Source organism: Salvelinus fontinalis, chromosome 27 (assembly GCF_029448725.1).
Source record: "Salvelinus fontinalis isolate EN_2023a chromosome 27, ASM2944872v1, whole genome shotgun sequence".
Taxonomy (NCBI): Eukaryota; Metazoa; Chordata; class Actinopteri; order Salmoniformes; family Salmonidae; genus Salvelinus; species Salvelinus fontinalis.
In genome coordinates, this window is record NC_074691.1 from 10,457,813 (window position 1) to 10,476,448 (window position 18,636).

Sequence of the window (18,636 nt, forward strand, 5' to 3'; positions counted from 1 at the left end):
TAGTTTGACCAGCTGTTTCCAGCAACGGATACGTTTTTATTTGCTTGTCATATTGGCCTTTTCTGCTAGCACCAAACTTTTTAGCTAGCTTCTAGCCTAGTGTTTGATATGCACTGTGATCTCCTCGTAATTAACAGTGTTGAGTGTCCTGATGATAAGGCAAACTTGTCTATCTATGCCAGGCAAATTCAGGTATCATCACTCATTTGGATGTATTCAAATGATGTATCCAAATGCCAATAGAAAACTGCTTAAACTAGTTGGCTAGCTAGCAAGCAAGGGATAAAAAGGTTGCCACGGAACATATAGAACGAACAACTGGGTCGTGTCCATATAGAACCAATTGAACGAACGACTGGGTCGCATCTCTAGCAACCAAAATACGAGAGTGTGAATTTGCTTATAAAAATGAAAATATCAACCAAATTATTATTTTCTACCCGTAAATTTGTGCTTAAGTAGTTTTGTCTTTGGCAACTGTGGTATAAGCAGGATAAACACCTCCGTTCTGTACATTACCTTTGAAAAATAAACCTTGCACATCGTCCATTATTTCCAAGGTAATGTACAGAACATTAGCGTTTATCTCTTAAATATACCATGGCTTTCAGCCAATCTGCATACAGGACGCAAACTACTTGGTTTATAATCAGGGATAACTGGGGGGGAGTTTGAGTGACGAAAACTGGTAATTGTTGTCTTTAAGCAGCAGAGGGCGCCCCAACGCAATGGTTATCAGAGCGCGTTGTCAGCGCGAGGAATAATTGACTGAATTCCAATCATCTTTGATTGAACCACACTGATGGTGAGGATGATGATGAGGAGGAGGACATTACATTATCCTACACTTTTTCCTTGTATTGAACAGTTATTTTGTATCTTGTCAACTCGAAAAGTATCTAACATGTGGTATTCATGTAGGCCTATAGGCATCTTAATTGGCCACGCACTGTCCTAATTGAACTGATGCCAGCTTTCCATTAACAAAATCAATTTTTTTCATAGCCTAAATGTGAAGTAGGCATACGTCATCCCTCCATCTATTGATTGACATTCATTATGGGCAACCACGCCTTGTCCTAGTCTAGACCCCAAATTAATCTGATGTCATGGAAATACTTCTAATGCAATAGTATCTCAACTTCAACGCTCTCCACATAGGCTTAGCCTATTGACTTTATCTAACCTGGGGCGCGTCCAGTAGGTCACAACATTTTGGAATGTTCAGATATCAATATGTTAAAGCAAACACGCCTCTCTGACATGTAGAACATGGAATCACGGAGGCTCTATTTATGGCATTTCTATCTGCAACGTTCGAGCACGTTTGGAAACTGAACGTGGCCCTGTTTACGATCCTCTGTTCCTCACTAAAAGAATCCTCCCATTCTATTGGCTGGCGGTGTTGTCAATCACTCCACTGGTCCCGTTAGTTTAATTGTGGCCCTGCAAAGACAACGCCATCACACTCATCAGCTACAGCGAGGGAGTGGGGCAGCACGAAGATAGCTCTGGATTTCTGCAAGCTATTTGGCCATTATTTTCACAAAAACTATAAGCGTCTGTCTCATCTACAACTGCAATGGAATACATTCGTCCGGTTAATTAAACGCCTTCGAATCGGTAAGGAACCATTTATCCTTTACTATCCTGTTTAGGTTGAATCGCTCCCTATAGCTAACAGTGCGAAATGAATTACTTTGATTGTATCAATTGGAACAGGATATGGTGTCAATTTAGTGTGTTCTTGTGGTTAACGCATTTTGTCTCTTGTCTGTATCCTGATTTTACAGATCAGATGTTTCCGAAATATATTTATAGGCTTTCGTTGCCATAATAAGAACGTGCAAATTGTACTGGCCAATCGCAAGTATCCTACCCTCGATCCTCGAACGCGTTATGTGTATTCATTAGAAATAAAAATCAATGTGCTGTGTCTAACAGTCAACCTTGTGTGCCTTGTCGCATTGAGCCGCTTGGTGAATTTGTTTACCATACAGCACTAGTAGCCTAGTGATAACCATCTCTGTCAACATTCATTCATAAAAGATGGCATCACGATGAATGATACAATGAAGCAAATGTTGATTTCTTGATTGGTTTCTATACGTTGACTACTCTTTATATGGCGAAGCGCTATAGTCAACCAGTGAACAAGCTTGCCATTACTTGGTTGTGAAGACCGTCGTACCGTATGTTGCCAACTTGTATTCCTTCACATCCTTTACTATGTGTTCATCACAGCATTTTGTTTGATTACCCACTTTTTCCATTAAAATAATGTCAAAATACTACAAGACTTGGATATGACTCATTCAGAATAACAATGCTATTTATGCATATTTCAAATAATCTTAATTACATGAAGTGGGTTGGATAATAACCTCCTCATTGAAAACTCCTGAGAATATGCGGTCTTTGAGAATTAACCAACCTGTTGTTGTGAAATTGGTTGCCACTTTCCTTTGTTAGTTGGGGTCAATTGTGCTGGTTAACCTCCACATTCTTCTATCAATATAATACAAGGCATCCTTCCTAAAATCAAGTCATGAATGCATTTCTGCTATTTCCTCGGTGCAGTACAGGTCCCAGACATGGTAACTGGTTGTTTATTACATAGCTGTGGTCTAGTTTACATAGGCCGATACATTTTCCTTGTTTTGCATTATGCTTACTGTACTGTTGCATTGTTAGTTTCTTATTCTTTAACTACTTGTCAACAAAGGTCAGATGCCATACCAAGCTATATTTGGTCCATTTCCTTCATACCCTGTAGGAAGGTTTTGTCAAAGACAGGTTAGATACACTACATTACCAAAAATATGTGGACACTTTCCTGTTGAACATCTCATTCCAAAATCATGGGCATTAATATGGAGTTGCCAGCCGCTTTGCTGCTATAACAGCCTCCACTCATCTGGGAAGGCTTTCCACTAGATGTTGGAACATTGCTGCGGGGACTTGCTTCCATTCAGCCACATGCATTAGTGAGGTTCGGGCATTGATTTTGGGCGATTAAGCCTGGCTTGCAGTCGGCGTTCCAGTTCATCCCAAAGGTGTTCGATGGGGTTGAGGTCAGGGCTCTGTGCAGGCCAGTCAAATTCGTCCACACCGATGTCAACAAACCATTTCTGTATGGACCTCACTTTGTGCACGGGGGTATTGTAATACTGAAACAGGAAAGGGCCTTCCGCAAACTGTTGCCACAAAGTTGGAAGCACAGAATCGTCTAGAATGTCATTGTATGCTGTAGAGTTAAGATTTCCCTTCACTGGAACTAAGGGGCCTCGTCCCAACCATGAAAATCAGCCCCAGACCATTATTCCTACTCCACCAAACCTTACAGTTGGTTTTCCGGTACGGTAGTTGATGTCGGGACTATTGTATCTTGTCTCTCCATCATCTTAGTTGATGGAGAAACAAGTTGCTTAATTCTTCACTAACTCTTGGGCTACACATCACATATGCTGTTCTTCAGTATTGATGTGAATACCTCTCTCAAATTTTTTATTGTTTTCTTTTACTAAAGCTAAGAATGTTAAGAAAACTTGCCTAGGCTTGTACTATTCTCCCAACTTCCAGAGTTTCTGTATCTGTTGGTTTTTGACCAATGACTCGGGTTGGCACAGCAACTTGCTGACTAAACTTACTGCAAGTCTTTTACAGAAAAGTTGCTTTTATTACAATTGCAGAACATAGGCCTATATTGTCGGCTTGATTTCAGGTGTCAGGCATGGATGCATAGTATAATTGTTTGGTGTGAAAAGCTGTCTGCAAGGTGCTCCTGCGTTTTTTTTTGCAGGATCCACAATGGTTACCTTGGAAACTACAGAAATCCCTGCTCATGTTGAAATATCATCTTACATAGAAGCCACACATACACCAACTCAACATGGTTGACAAGGTTACGTTCCATGGGCGGCGGCCCTCTTTTGCACATGTTGGTACGCAGACTCGGGAGCAACTGAGGCCCCTCGTGATGAGTTCAGATTATTTTGCGGCCCCCACCCCCAATAAATTTGCCCCTCCCCGATGTACATGAATGAGGTTTGTTTTGTCTAATTTCAGCACAAGATAGAGCAAATATTCCCTCCTCTCTCTTCAATATTCCTTAATGTTTTGAAAAAGGTTTGGACTTTTCCATAATGCATTTTAGCCACTGTTGTCCTTGTAGAAATTTCAGCTTGGAAAGGGCAAGTGTATGCTGCTCTTGTCATAATGAACTTCCCTACAGAGGCGAGCTCTTTTGGGTAATTTAACCTGATAGTAATGAGGTATGCAGAGCCTTTTCCTCTGTGTAATTCACCACTTGGCACCTGGAGCCCAGTCCCAGTCAGTCTGCATACAGTGCAGTTTGTAAGTCAGAGATACAGAACTGTACACATTCTCCCATTCACTCCCGTTCTTCTGCTGGAGAGAGAGAGCTGCCAAACCACCATGTTGCTGCTCACTGTTGATCCTGTGACAGCATGGCATGCTGCTACTCTCTGCTGTCGCACCACAGAGAGACAAAACTGCTCTGACCTGCTCATACAGTAAATCACGCTATACAGTCGCTTCTTTGGACTGGGTTTTTGTGCTTTTCAGGTGCTTTCATTTGAACTGGGATGCTTTGGTTCATATCTTGCCCAACATCACCACATTTGTAGGCTAAATCAATCCAGGTCTTTGTATTGTCATTTTTGGCTGGATTTATGCTAGTTGGATGTGCATAACACAACCCAACCACTTTGTGCTCCATTTTGACAATCTGTTTGGGGCCACTGTAGTCACAGTCTTCTGTGTGACATTCCCTGTCCCCTCACCCTCTCGTCTATTAGCAGAGGCCATTTTGAAAGGGCCATGACCAGGGGCCTGTGTTGTGTTCAGTGCTGATGTAATCGCATAGCTGCTGTTCTGCTGTAAGCCCACGTTCGGTCCGATGTGGGGCTCACGCGTGGGTCGTCCCCCTAACCTCAGAGCTCAGTAGCCGCTCTGTGCTCAGCATCAGCCCAGTGCTCCGAAGGTCACACACAAGAACAATGATGCCATTTGTGTGACAAATCTAGTGTGGGGAGATGAAACCTGTCTCTGTGTTTTACAGTTTTTTTTGTTCAGATTGTGTGGTTTACACTGACGTACTGATGGGCTAAAATTAACGGATTTTTACAGATGAGTAAATGTTTAACCATGGATGAATGCAGAGTATGACAGCTTCACTAGGGGTGTATGTTGACATCACAGGCGGCTGGTGGCGCCTTAATTGGGGAGCACAGGCTCATAGTAATCACTGGAACGAATCAATGGAATGGTATCGAACACATCAAACATTAGGAATGGGACCAAAATAGGTTTTTACCACCTGAGGAACATTGCCAAGTCACAGCCGTTTCTCTCTCAGGCTGATACAGTGACTCATCCATGCTTTTATTACAAGCAGGCTTGACTACTCTAATGCTCTCCTGTCTGGTCTACCCAAGAAAGCCATTGGTCAACTGCAAAACATACAGAATGCTGCAGCGTGGGTACTGACCAAGACCAGACGGAGAGCACACATTACACCGGTTTTAAGGTCTCTGTACTGGCTGCCTGTGAGTTTTATAATTAATTTTAAGATTCTTCTATTGTTTTTTACAGTGGAAAGAAAAAGTATGTGAACCCTTTGGAATTACCTGGATTTCTGGTTATAAACTGGTCATAAACAGTAGACAAACACAGTCAGCTTAAACTAATAACACACAAACAATTATACGTTTTCATGTCTTCATTGAACACACCGGGTAAACATTCACAGTGTAGGGCGAAATAGTATGTGAACCATTGGATTCAATAACTGGTTGACCCTCCATTGGCAGCAATAAACTCAACCAAACGTTTTCTGTAGTTGCGGATCAGACCTGCACAACGGTCAGGAGGAATTTTCAGTGTTTCAGTTCAGCAATATTCTTGGGATGTCTGGTGTGAACCGCTCTCGAGGTCATGCCACAGCATTTTAAATCAGGTTGAGGTCAGGACTCTGACTGGGCCACTCCAGAAGGTGTATTTTCTTCTGTTGAAGCCATTCTGTTGTTGATTTACTTCTGTGTTTTGGGTCGTTGTCCTGTTGCATCACCCAACTTCTGTTGAGCTTCAATTGGCAGACAGATAGCCTTACATTCTCCTGCAAAATGTCTTGGTAAACTTGGGAATTTATTTTTCTGTCGATGATAGCAAGCTGTCCAAGCCCTGAGGCAGCCCCAAACCATGATGCTCCCTCCACCATACTTTATAGTTGGGATGAGGTTTTGATATTGGTGTGCTGGTTTTTTTTTCTCCACACATAGTGTTGTGTGTTCCTTCCAAACAGCTCAACTTTAGTTTAATCTGTCCACAGAATATTTTGCCAGAAGCTCTGTGGAACATCCAGGTGCTCTTTTGCGAAAATCAGACGTGCAGCAATGTTTTTTGGACAGCAGTGATTCTTCCATGGTGTCCTCCAATGAACACCATTCTTGTTTAGTGTTTAACGTATCGTAGACTCGTCAACAGAGATGTTAGCATGTTCCAGAGATTTCTGTAAGTCTTTAGCTGACACTCTAGGATTCTTCTTCACCTCATTGAGCATTCTGCACTGTGCTCTTGCAGTCATCTTTGCAGAACGGCCACTCCTAGGGAGAGTAGCAACAGTGCTGAAGTTTCTCCATTTATAGACAATTTGTCTTACCGTGGACTGATGAACATCAAGGCTTTTAGAGATACTTTTGTAACCCTTTCAGCTTTATGCAAGTCAACAATTCTTAATATTAGGTCTTCTGAGATCTCTTTTGTTCGAGGCATGGTTCACATCAGGCAATGCCTCTTGTGAATAGCAAACTCAAATTTTGTGAGTTTTTTTTATAGGGCAGGGCAGCTATAACCAACATCTCCAATCTCGTCTCATATATTGGACTCCAGGTTAGCTGACTCCTGACTCCAATAAGCTTTTGGAAAAGTCATTAGACTTGAGGTTCACAAACACACTATGTTTGTCTATTGTTGTGACTAAGATGAAGATCAGATCAAATTGTATGACTAATTTATGCAGAAATCCAGGTAATTTCAAAGGGTTCACATACTTTTTCTTGCCTCTGTAAGTCAATCCACATTTGTGCACTCCAATACATGTCACACATGTTTTTAAGTTATGTACCCAGTAGGTCCCTCAGGTCCTCTGGCACTGACCTTTTAACTATCCCAAAGCCTAGGACCAAAAGGCATGGAGAGGCAGCCATTAGTTACTATGCCCCAAGCCTCTGGAATAGCCGTCCAGAAAACCCAAAACTGTGGACATATTTAAAAGAAATCTTAAAACACATCTTTTTAGCTTTGCTTTTCTTTAGTTTTTTATCTTTGTTATGTAGTAAATATTTCAGCTTTTGAGTTTTTTTATTCGTTCTTTCCCGTCAAGCACATTCCTTTGCATTCCACTTCTGAAATGTGCTGTATAAATAAAGCTTGATTTTATACCATTCTATTTACTCCATTCCAGACTTCATTATGAGCCGTCCTCCCCACAGCAGCCTCCTGTGGTTGACATGTGAAGCTAGGACATCATATGATTTAAGCTAGGACATCATATGATTTCCTCCACGCGAATCCCCAGAAGCATCTTTGTGTCGTTTCTGCTTTCGCATTTTTACTTTAGTGATATGAAAGGCCGGTGTGTTCACTTCTTCACAGCTCGTAGACTCCACCCCAAAATGAAACATGGTGGAAAGAATATGACTGAAACCCAAGAATGTGCCGCTGGGTCATCGGATTAAATGATGTGTGCAACTGATATGCTTGCATGAAAGCCTGTCAAAACAGGGTTGGCTCAGGCCTCATGGAGATAGCCATCTTGGGAATATTCCTTCAAAGCGGAATTCAATTAGCTGGACTGTTTGTCTAACAAGTCCCCAGAGCCAGATCATATCACACACAGACTGTGTACCGGACCCCTTATCAACACCCACACCACCTCTACCTGAGTGGGGGGGGTGGGGGAGGTCCATTATGAATTCGTGGCACCAGACATTTGACGGGCAGCATTTTAATTTACCAGACATTTTGAGAAATTTACCGGACCCATATGCATTGGGTACATAACCTGATTAGGGCGCCCTCCCACGGTGCTCAGAATGACTGAAATCACATTCCGATTATGGTAACAAGTCTTAACACAACATACAAGTCGAGGATGCAATGACGTGTGTCCTTACTGTGCACTTTGAAGATGTTATAATAACTATCCGCATTTACTTTTCTCCGCCAACAAGATGAGTAATGAACAGTAGCCTATGTATAGGCGGCACGTGAGTTTCAAGTTTGGGGAAGCAAAAAAATCAATAAAAAATGCACCTTTACAATACAGCATTCCATGCATCATCGCATTTGCAGACTTAATGTAATACGATGAGTAGATTGGATAGTCATAATTTAGGCTAATAATATAACTCAATCACTGTTCGCAAAAAAGACTGTTCAATCCATGGCTGAGTACACATAACGTAGAGGCCTGGGTTATAGGCAATAGCAGATACTTTTATTCTTTCTTTGCATGGGAACAACACATTTCATGCAATTTTACTACATTTTATATGACTGGAGACGTTTAGCAGAATATCTTTTAATACTACAAATTACAGGGTAGTCTACTCTGCTGACACTGACAAACAGATGAATAAAAACAACGTTGTCCATTTATGTTGCCAATTTAATTCAATTTACTTAGAGAATGCTTAGTTTCCCCTACCTAGCCTTATTGACGCGCCACCTATGAGAATCTACTATCCCCCATAAACTTTTATACTATCTAACCTGAATGTTTTATTGGTCAGCTTGTCGAGAAATAAATGGCCCAAACAGACTCTGGGACAGTTGTGGGACAATAGAGCTCAAATTCATACAACCAGTAGGCCTAGGATACATTGAAAAAAAGTTTGAAGGCTTAAAATGTTGATCAACTATTATTTCTTCACATTATTAGCGCAGTAGTGTGCACAAGGCAGCAGGCTACGTATGAATTTGGATACCGGACAATGAAAGACAGTTAAACCAATAGAACATGGTTTCAATGGCATATGGACATCTTTTATACAATAACGGCCTCCACGGATATGGTCGGATTTTGAATAAGCTACTATGAAGCAAGGTAAAACATGCCTCATAATATGTAGTAAAACATTCAGGTTTCAAATAATTAAGTAGCTACACTGAACAAAAATATAAAACGCAACAAGTAATGTTCTGGTCCCATGTTTCATGAGCTGAAATAAAAGATCCCAGAAATATTCCATATGCACAAAAATATTTTGCACAAATTTGTTTACATCCCTGTTAGTGAAGATTTTTCCTCTGCCAAGATAATCCATCCACCTGACAGGTGTGGCATATCAACAAGCTGATTAAACATGATCCTTACACAGATGCACCTTGTGCTGGGGGCAGAAAAGGCCACTGTAAAATGTGCAGTTTTGTCACATAACACAATGCCACAGATGTCTCAAGTTTTAAAGGAAGCGTGCAATTGGCACACTGACTGCAGGAATGTCCACCAGAGCTCTTGCCAGAGAATGTAATGTTAATTTCTCTACCATAAGCCGCCTCATGTCATTTTAGAGAATATGACAGACCACGTATGGCGTCGTGTGAACAAAGTGCTCCATGGTGGAGGTGGGGTTATGGTAGGGGCAGGCATAAGCTATGGACAACGAACACAATTGCATTTTATAGATGGCAATTTGAATGCACAGAGATACCGTGGTGAGATCCTAAGGCCCATTGTCATGCCAAAAAATCTGCCACCATCCCCTCATGTTTCAGCATGATAATGCACAGCCCCATGTTGCAAGGATCTGTACACAATTCCTGGAAGTATCAGGACTCAGGATAAGACTCAGATGCAGACAGTTCGAATCACAGATGTTTATCAAACAGGGGGCAGGCAAATGACAGGTCAAGGGCAGGCAGAGATCAGTAATCCAGGGCAATGTCAGTAAGGTACAGAACGGCAGGCAGGCTCAGGTCAGGCAGAGGTCAGTAATCCAGGGCAGTGTCAGAAGGGTACAGAACGGCAGGCAGGCTCAGGGCAGGCAGAATGGTCAAAACCGGGAAGACTAGAAAATAGCAACTCGAAAACACGCTGGTAGGACTTGACGGGACAAGACGAACTGGCAACAGACAAACAGAAAACGCAGGTATAAATACACAGGAGATAATGGGGACAAATGGGAGACACCTGGTGGGGGTGGAGACGAGCACAAGACAGGTGAAACAGATCAAGGTGTCTCAGGAAGCTGAACATTTCCCAGTTCTTCCATGGCCTGCATACTCACCAGACATGTTACCCATTGAGCATGTTTGGGATGCTCTGGATCGACGTGTACGACAGCGTGTTCCCACAGCCATTGAAGAGGAGTGGGACAACATTCCACAGGACACAATCAACAGCCTGATCAACTCTTTGCGAAGGAGATGTGTCACGCTGCATGAGGCAAAATGGTGGTCACACCAATTACTGACTGGTTTTCTGATCCACGCCCCTACCTTTTTTGTTAAGGTATCTGTGACCAACAGATGCATATCTGTATTCCCAGTCATGTAAAATCCATAGATTAGGGCCTAATTTATTTATTTCAATTGACTGATTTCCTTATATGAACTGTAACTCAGTAAAATCTTTTGAAATTGTTCCGTGTTGCGTTTATATTTTTGGTCATATGTTTTCAAAATGTATACTGCCTCCAGCTTCATTGAGGAAGTCTGCCTTACGTTGCCTCTGCGAATACGTTGCCTCTGCGAATACGTTGCCTCTGCGAATGGGAAACGCGCTTCAATTACCAGTTGAGAAATAAAAATAGTAGCTTAATTTAATCGTGGCCCAAAAACAATTAAACACATGATTGCATTTACAGTAGAATTGTTGTGTAATGATTGGGCTTCTAAAAACGCTGTTATCCTCTCAAAGGCTCTGTACTGTGCGCTTGTGATAAATAAGTTACATAACGAACATATACACCCGCCAATTTAATTCCACAAATTATGCAACCCATAGACCGATAAGCATGACTGGTCAAATGTATTTCCATCAACTGATATTTCTATTAAGGCTAAAAAGCATTATTTTGCAATCAGATTTTTTCTTCTCCTGGACAATTGCCCGGTGCCAATTTTATTAATCTGCGTTTCTTTATTTTTTTGTTGATGCCAAAAGCTGATTATTACTGGCTAATGGAAACCCTGGCATGTGTGTGTGTGTGTGTGTGTGCGTGTGCGCGCGGTTCGTGGGGAAGGAAACTAGTGATTTCTTGGTACTGAAAGATGTTTACAGTGGAAGCAGAAATAGCCTATACACTGGTTTGGTGTCACTAAGTGGTAACTGACTATACAGATATCATTCAAGGAAATGTACTGTTTTTTTTCAATTTAAATTGGTTTGAGAGCATCAGCACAGCGCCAGGGCTTCCCCTAATAGTGTCCCGAACTGTTTCTATTTTAATCTCGCTCTCTCTCATATTTAATCTCTCAAACTCCAATGTACTGTACCTTTCATCTTCAATAAAGGTCTGTATTCAGGAGCGTTGCAGTCCTAAAGGCACTCTTATGTGCAAACTGGCAAGACTATATTTAAGATTATATTGCTAAATAAGTACATGGATTCTACCAACCACCAACCTAAATGTTCTTACCACTGCACAAGTACTGAGGCAGCAATGATAGGTTCTCATAGCAGGTTTCCGCCATATGCTGCTCTCGGAACAACAAGCTAAATCTCCATCACATCCTCGTGGGGCTTTACACAAAGCTGGGAGAGCACACAAAATATTGAAAATGAAGAGAAAATGAAAATCGAGGGTTTCCCCTTTTATTACTTTATGAATCAATGTTAGACTTCATATTGCCTTGTGTTGGATTGTATATAGGGAATGCTTCGTCCTAAAGATTTTGCATATGAAATTATATCAGTATAACATATTGTGGGTGGTAAGATTGTGTGCCTGTGTATGTTGTGATTATGTATGACTCGGACATGTAACTTCATGGATTAGGCTTTCAATTGGAAACGTTTCAGTTGTATGCTCTCGTAGTATGCTGCGACCTGTATGCTCTCGTTGGCTGGCCCTCGCTTCATATTCATCGCCAAACCCACTGGCTCCAGGTCATCTATAAGTATTTGCTAGGTAAAACCCCACCTTATCTCAGCTCATTGGTCACCATAGCAATAACCACCCGTAGCACGTGCTCCTGCAGGTATATTTCACTGGTCATCCCCAAAGTCAACTCCTCCTTTGGCTGCCTTTCCTTCCAGTTCTCTGCTGCCAATGACTGGAACGAATTACAAAAATCACTGAAGCTGGAGACTTATATCACTAACTTTAGGCATCAGCTGTCAGAGCAGCTTACCGATCACTGCACCTGTACACAGCCCATCTGTAAATAGCCCAACCAACTACCTCATCCCCATATTGTTATTTATTCTTGCTCTTTTGCACTCCAGTATCTCTACTTGCACATCCTCATCGGCACATCTATCACTCCAGTGTTAATTGCTAAATTGCAATTATTTTGCCACTATGGCCTATTTTTTGCCTTACCTCCCTAATCTTACGACATTTGCACACAGTATATGTAGATGTTTCTATTGTGTTATTGACTGTACGTTTGTTTTTCCCATGTGTAACTCTGTGTTGTTGTTGTTCTTGTCGCACTGCTTTGCTTTATCTTGGCCAGGTCGCAGTTATAAATGAGAACTTGTTCTCAACTGGCCAACCTGGTTAAATAAAGGTGAAATAAAAAAATACATAGTGTAATTTTCCCCCGTCATAATAAAGTATGAATCATGAGGGTGGTACTCTCTCCATTGAACAAGAGAATGAAAAGAGAATACTGTACAGTATGTTTGGTTATTTATTAATAATGATATGCTGCCCTGATGTCTGCATTTTCAGGGGAAAACAAAAGTCTGCTGTGTGTCTGTGGCCCACAAAGTTTTTTTAAAATGAATATTTAATTAATCCTATGAATGTGCTAGCTGTGTTTAATGTCATACATATGGATCGTTCCATGTCGTTTCAGTAAGCCATGACACCGGCCACCTCGGATTGTTATGAAATTGTTTCTGTAGTTAGAAACCGATAAGATAAGCATTCCAGAAACATTATTTGTTGAAATATTTTTGCACCCAAATAGGCCATTTTAATTTATGACTTCATATAATATTCAATAATTATAGTACCTTACATCCTATTTGGACCAAACTTTGTTTCTAACAATGAAAACGACATGAGGAATCCAAGGAAGTGGCCTAAAGCCATCCACGGAACCTCCACACCCCATGCCAATCCCACCCCAATAACGGGTATAAAGTATCTGTTCTCTATGCTTGACGAGTAGTATGGAGCTGCAGCTTGGAGTATTGTTTCTTCATCCTATGTTATGTATTCTCAGTGAATTTCTGTTTTTGTCTGTTCAGAGAAATTAGTCATTGAAGTTACACAACGAATATATACACCCGGCAATTTAATTACACTAAATTATGCAACCCATAGACCAATAAGCATGACCGGTCAAATGTATTTACATCATCTGGTATTTCCATCAATGAATAGGCTATCCTTCATCTTGTTATTACCAGGCTCTGACCAATAGATGGTGCTGTTCCTGCTATCAGGTGATTATTTTATAAAGAACCCCCCCACCTCATTGTTAAAGGGATAGTTCACCCAAATTACAAAATTACATATTATTTTTCTTACCCTGTAAGCAGTCTGTGACAAGCTACGACAGTAACCCAGGCTTTGGTTTTGTTTACCTGGCCACTGTTTCAAATGCTAACTTTTTAGCATTAGTGGCACAAATCCAATAAAGGATAAGCATTTTCACACTTCATATCCAAATCCTCTATAAGTAACATAATTGAGTTACACAATACATTTTTAGAAACTTTAGGATGATTTGGACATGAGGCATGAAAATGCTAATATAGGTACCATTGACTTGCATTGGATTTGTGACACATTTGAAACAGTTAAACATTGTCTGAGTGGTGCCTGTCTGGCTTCCATACTCTACTGTACTACTGTATAGTGATATACACTTGTACAGTAGAACTGTACAACAGGTAGCAGTTAAACTGTCTCTGAGGATTGCCTGTCTGCCCTCCATGCTCCCCGCTCCTCTCTGTTGCCTCTCTGCAGTGTCATTTCTCTGCAATGCTGATGCAGCTGCTGCTGGCTGGGGGGGCTGACAAAGGAGACGATTGCTCATCCTGGCATCACCCCAGTCTCCTGGCTGGAGCACCAGGCCTAGGCCCTCAATATGCCCCATTTTAAATTCCCCCTCATTGCCAGTGGATAAAGCAATATTGACAGAAGTATAGAGCTTTACCTCGAGGAAGCTCAGTAAACGTCAAAGGGGCCTTAAGCCATTGTTAATGTTAATTTCTTTCTCTTTAATTACTGTAGTGGGAGAGCAGCAACAGAGCTGGATGTAATATGTTTTTTTTTTTTTTAAACACTTCCTCTGCAAGTCATTTTGAAGGAATTTCATTATCTCGTAATTGTGTTGCATATTCAGTGGTGACATTACAAACCTGGCCCTTTATTGCAAATTGCCCCAACACTAGGTCAATGTGAGGTCTCATTCGGATATAGGCTACAGTGATTTGTCATCCAAAATGTAATTCAACTCTAACCTTTCATTCATTGTAATCCATTGTCTCCACTCTGTCTGTATAAACACTCTACATTCCAGGGTACTTCTTTATTTTTTACTATTTTCTACATTGTAAAATAATAGTGAAGACATCAAAACTATGAAACAACACATATAGAATCATGTACAAACCAAAAAAGTGTTAAACAAATCAAAATATATTTTATATTTGAGGTTCTTTAAAGTAGCCACCCTTTGCCTTGATTACAGCTTTGCACACTCTTGGCATTCTCTCAACCAGCTTCATGAGGTAGTCACTTGGAATGAATTTCAATTAACAGGTGTGCTTTCTTAAGTTAATTTGTGGAATTTATTTCCTTCTTAATGGGTTTGAGCCAATCAGTTGTGTTGTGACCAGGTAGGAGTGGTATACAGAAGATAGTCCTATTTGGTAAAAGACCAAGTCCATGTTATGGCAAGAACAGCTCAAATAAGCATAGAGAAACGACAGTCTATCATTACTTTAAGACATGAAGGTCAGTCAATCGGGAAAATTTCAAGAACTTTGAAGATTTCTTCATGTGCAGTCGCAAAAAAACATTAAGTGCTATGATGAAACTGGCTCTCATGAGGACCGCCACAGGAAAGGAAGACCTAGAGTTACCTCTGCTAAAGAAGTTCATTAGAGTTACCAGCCTCAGAAATCAGCAATTAACTGCATCTCAGATTGCAGCCCAAATAAATGCTTCACGGAATTCAAGTAACAGACACATCTCAACATCAACTGTTCATCAACTGCTACTACAGCATTCTGCAGCGATACGCCATCCCATCTGGTTTGGGCTTAGTGGGACTATCATTTGTTTTTCAACAGGACAATGACCCCAAACACACCTCCAGGCTGTGTCAGGGCTATTTGACCAAGGTTGAGAGTGATGGAGTGCTGCATCAGATGACATGGCCTTCACAATCACACGACCTCAACCCAATCGAGATGGTTTGGGATGAGTTGGACCGCAGAGTGAAGGAAAAGCAGCCAACAAGTGCTCAGCATGTGGGAACTCCTTCAGGACTGTTGGAAAAGCATTCCAGGTGAAGCTGGTTGAGAGAATGCCAAGAGTGTGCAAAGCTGTCATCAGCTACTTTGAAGAATCTTAAACAAATCAAAAATCTATTTCATATTTAACACTTTTTTTGGTTACTACATGATTCCATTTGTTTTATTTCATAGTTGTGATGTCTTCACTATTATTCTACAATGTAGAAAATAATACAAATAAAGAAAAACCCTTGAATGAGTAGGTGTGTCCAAACTTTTGACTGGTACTGTATAGTGCACTACTTTTGACCAGGTGCCATAGGGCTCTGATCACAAGTAGTGCACTATATAAGGAATAGACGCAGCCAGAGAGCCTCCATGTGAAGGCTGTCTGCTCACATCCATTCCTGACCTGTCAATCAAAGTCCACATCTATCAAAGGACATACTGTAGATACAGCTGCCATTGAAATGGAAAAGTGACTAGTCCCTTGTCTTTAGAGGTAAGCCATGGAATTAACTTGGTGTGCATTATATGAGAGTATAGATGTAGATTGGTGCTGGGCAGTGGCTACTATCTCTCAGGCTGTATATGACGTGCCCCTGCTTAGTACCTACCCAGCAGGCTGTGAATGGAGAGCTCCTCCCCCTCTGCAGAGACACTGTATCAGCCGTAGCTTTTGTCTGCTCTCCACTCAGTAAAGAGCGACAGTAAGAATGACTGAGCTCGTTGTGCCTGGACAGTCATGTGATCTGTGTCTCCCCCGCAGGCCTCAGCCCCATTATGTTCGATAGAGAACGAGAGCACGCATGTGGACGAAAATCCCGTTTCACTTCCACACAGGGCACTGCCAGTGTATTTTTGGGACTTCCAATGTCTCATCCACATATACGCCCAAAATATGATAGCTCAGCAAACCCTCAATAATGGCAGAATGCAGAATGTCTGGCAGAACAGAATGCTACTGAATGAGGGTACTTGGTTTTTTTTTGTCCCTTTATCTCCATATTAGACTTTTAAATGTTTGCAGGGTTTTGACAAATTGATATCCTTTTACCTTTGCCTGCCATGTAATCCTTTATGTTGAATACCAGCCTTTGAATAGCTGAATACCAGCCTTTGAATCTACAGTATAATGGAATGACTCCAATATGTGACGTCATGACCATCCCAGAACAACAGTATGGGTCAATGGGTCAAGGAAAGTCTGAAGGAGTGAGAATATCAAACATGATTATTGCCTGTCTCTACTACCCTGTTCTCTGTTTTCTGCCAGCAAGGTCTGTCTGTCTGGCCAGCCACCGTCAGACAGAGGTAATTAACTACTGAAGCTGACTCACACGACGGGGAACTCTCATATCTTCTGCCCACCAATTTCCTCTGGCCTCACTATCTAAATCAGTATCTATTCTGTTTAGCCTGATTTGTGAGTTTTTTTTAATTGAAAAATACTGTTCCTAAAGTGTTTGTATCACAGTATGGGGTGTACGATTGAAGTCCGTTTGTGTGTGCGCATGTGTATGTGTGTGCACATGCATGCCAGTTAATGACATGACACATGCTCATATACAGCCAGAAAATTTAGACCTCTATACAAACTGGGGAATTACACACAACCAAACATCAGAGACAAAATAATATCTCACGTTTATTCTCATACCCGTCACAACAAAGTCACAAACCGTTAACAGATTCAGATAGAAACAGATGCATCATAACAGTGCTCTGCTTAGAAGTCAAGTTTGTGTGTTTTTATGAGTTATCATTGCTTTTGTAGATGAAGTGTGTTTAGTCAATTTACCATGTAGCTAACGCCTGTCCCTGTGGGCATAATGACTCCACTGTTGAAACATTAGTGTTTCAAACTGCTGGCAGGGCGTGGTGCATTCGTTGCTCGCTGTTTCAAGTGGAGATTGATTTATGTGCAAGCACATTGCCTGTTCTCCTTTGTGTGAATATATTTGGGGGTAGGTAGTAGATGCAAAAAAAAGTTATGGTTCTTCAGATCTTGCCATCTCAGTTTTAATGAATTTATGTATGCTTTTTTGGTGCTTTGATCAGTTACTGCTGTGATTTCTACTGGAAGGCTGAAGTGGCCTCTGTCTGTTACGAAGCCAATATAAGGTTTCCTAGATACTCAAGTTGGCATAAGTTACTCAATAAAATGGGTTGTTAATTGCTTAAATCACGCCTTGCCTCACGCATATCATCTGTAGTAATTCCAAGTATCAAAGCTTGGTAACACCTGTATGAGGCTCTTGATTTGAAGGATACTTGATGAAAACCACTCTCGTTCAGGCAATACTCTTTCAGCTCAGAACATTGAATGAATTGAGCCCCCCCAAAATCCACGTACCTGCTACAGGAAATGCCAGAGAGAAAAGAGGCCATCATAGAGACAGGGTTTTTTGATTAAGCTGCCTCCTAGAGTGTGTGTTCTGCACTTCAACCTGTTGTTTACCAATGGGCAGATCTTGAGGTCACTGTCCAACAGAGCGCAGTCTGTCACGACCATTAGGTCTGAGGGCCGGGGCCGGGGCAGAAATACCATTTTTGGAGTGAAGGATACAGTAAATGACATTGGCTGGCGCACATTGTTCATAGTCATGTTTCATTGAATGCGATAAATGAATAATTGAATGTATTTCTCTCCCCGCAGGGCCTGTTTTTTGTTGTTGTTGCGCTGCACAAAGCAATGTGGAGTAAATAAATATCCTGATACGCTGAAACCAGAGGTACGTACACGCACGCTGTCACAGCAATTACTGCTCTCAAACCAGCCAGGCTCACACGCACACACACACCAGCTGCCAACCGCTGTTGTGAAGTTTGTGCTATAGGCTGTCCACAGCTACACTGTCTGTCTTTGTCAACCTCTACAAGTAGGATGTTATACACAGCACTCATAGCAAATGTGTCTTCCAGCTTGGCAGTGGGGCTGTGGTTTTCGAAGTGTACCTCAAATC

General features: G+C 41.4%; 1 protein-coding gene across 1 annotated transcript in view; it reads left to right on the forward strand.

The window, feature by feature from the left end:
* Nucleotides 1-1,429: 1,429 nt before the first annotated feature.
* LOC129825007 (tyrosine-protein kinase Fyn-like) overlaps nucleotides 1,430-18,636 on the forward strand; it is a gene marked incomplete in the record, with an annotated part of 65,110 nt that continues 47,903 nt past the window's right edge. The window contains 2 exon segments of the mRNA XM_055884640.1: nucleotides 1,430-1,623; nucleotides 18,330-18,405.